The sequence below is a fragment of the Arachis ipaensis genome, chromosome B01, assembly GCF_000816755.2.
Source record: "Arachis ipaensis cultivar K30076 chromosome B01, Araip1.1, whole genome shotgun sequence".
NCBI classification, from domain to species: domain Eukaryota; kingdom Viridiplantae; phylum Streptophyta; class Magnoliopsida; order Fabales; family Fabaceae; genus Arachis; species Arachis ipaensis.
In genome coordinates this window covers 107,724,731-107,726,966 of record NC_029785.2, presented here as the reverse complement: position 1 = coordinate 107,726,966, position 2,236 = coordinate 107,724,731, and the positions used below count along the sequence as shown (strand labels likewise).

Sequence of the window (2,236 nt, the reverse complement as noted above, 5' to 3'; positions counted from 1 at the left end):
TACCTTCTAAATATTTATCTAAATCTTTCTATAAAATTTTGGATCATATATATAAGTAGTTTGCTAATATAAAAGTTTTTTCTACTTATAAAAAATGTTATATATACACCGAAATTAGTTACCAAATTCAACTACAATGTATTCTACTAAAGTCCAGGAAATGTCGATATATATACCAAAATCAATCACCAAATGCTATATATAAAAAAAATGTTATATGTACCTTAGGTTATTGAAGATGGGACCTCTCGTTCTAGTCTGGAAAACGCTGATGTCATCAATAAAGCAGCGAGAGTGTTATTTGTAAGGTCACTCCGATGCCCAAATTAGTGTTAAGTAATGAGGTAGAGAGTGTTAGGGTAAGATGGTTACCTCTGAGGAGGTCAGTCCCTTCCTATATATTTGGTGTCATCTTATGGTCCCTTCAGGGATCGTGGGCGTCCCACTATACCTAAATTTCGGCCCCTCCATGTAACAACCTAATTCCTGGTTCATGATCATACTAGAAGTCAAGTGTTACTAATTTGCTTTTTTATTTTGTAACTAATAATATATTATATGAGGATGTTATCTTGTTAAAACGTTATCATTTTTATGGGTAATTTTCTTTTTAAAACGTGTGTGGAATATATAGCAAGCCATTCATAACAAGCGTCAACAGAAATTTAAACACAACTAAAGCAGCAGATAACCAAACTCACAATATACGTCATGTACAACGTCATACACAAACCCAGTTAGTTTACACCCTGTCATAGCCACTATTAGTAAATATGTATATATACAAATATATGACATCCCAAGGCCTGGCCCATAGAAAAAACCTTTAAATTGGCACCCAGCTAGCCTAGCAACTCTAAACACTCATAATCTTTGGGTTGTGCTAACAAAAAAATGCTACCGACGATCTCTGTCCATGGTCATATATTGCCGTTAGGCAGGTTCCCGAGATGCACTTGCAGAATGGTCACTCCCTGACGATAGTTACTCCTTCTCAGGATCCTTTTCTTCCTCCTCCTCCTCTGGCGCCATTAAAATGTCTTCAGTCTCACCAGATGAGCTGCTACCACTGCTCCTGTCTATATAAATAGGACCAGGGACGGACCTACACTTAAAGAAGAGGGGGCATTTTTTTTACAAACTTTTTTTTTAAAAAAAAATTAATACTTACACTCATATATAACTTGTTATATTATGTTTGTCCTAAAATAAAATATAAATCATTTTTGTGTGTTTCATGTTAAAAAAATATTTTGTTAAATTTGATTTAGTATAAAAAAATAAATAAATAAACTCAAGTGATTGTATATATATTTTTAGTTCTTATCAATATGTATAGATAGTTCTCATTTAAAATTTTAAATATATCTAAACTAATTTGGATTGGTCAAGTGATAGCTTAATCGTCCACTTAAGTAAGTATTGGGAGTTCGAATTCTATCTCATATGTGTAGCAATTCATTGCAGGCCAATTGCAGACTGTTAAATGAAACTCAAATTCACGATGGATTAGTCCTTAACTTGTTGGGTATCGTAGAAAGCAAAAAAAAATATATGTACCTAAATTTTATTATATTTTTGCCCCCACTGCTAAATTTTCTAGGTCTGTCACTGAATAGGACCATTTGCATATATTGGTGCGAGTACCTCTCCCAGAAGCACATACTGGTCCTCTAACTATACAGGTGGAGAAGGTGAATAAGCGGCTCCATAGGTAAATCCCACTCGAGAGGTATAGCCGGCACGTGTACATTAGCTGGGTCAAACTCAGGTATGTACGCATCTACTGGATCAGGCTCAGGTGCTACCTGATTCACCGGCTGAGCAGGAAAAGGGTATCCAGGACCATCAGAAAAAGGGTTCCCCGGCGTGTCGGGGTGTAACCAAGACAATGAAAACTCGTACGGTGTATCTAGGTCAAAATCTGGGCTATCAAGCGAGTGTAAAAAAGGGAGGTCTCACATAGCATAAAGACATATATGATGGTCCGCAGCATAAACATAATAACTCCCGAATACCAGATCCTCGTAAATATATGGATGATCAAACTCGTAGAAGAGGACTCCCGTCTCCATCTGAAGGGAAGAGAAGGGGTAAGAACTGAAAAGTCCTTAGTAAGGTCGGGGTTTTTAGTTAAGTTTGTTGATCCTTTATTATTACCAGAAAGCAGGACATAACAGTGAAAACAAAATAATAACAAATAAAGCATATAGAAACAGATTGCAAACAAAAAATA

The 2,236-nt window shown here is 35.8% G+C and overlaps 1 long non-coding RNA gene across 4 annotated transcripts in view; it reads right to left on the bottom strand.

The window, feature by feature from the left end:
- Nucleotides 91-2,236, bottom strand: part of LOC110271813 — a 3,885-nt gene continuing 1,739 nt past the window's right edge. For 3 of the 4 annotated variants that reach the window (XR_002362553.1, XR_002362562.1, XR_002362564.1), the window contains one exon: nt 345-1,105. This is a non-coding gene — a long non-coding RNA (uncharacterized LOC110271813). Of the gene's footprint in view, nt 269-344; nt 1,106-2,236 lie in introns of those variants that run through there. The other variant, XR_002362563.1, reaches the window with a different exon arrangement.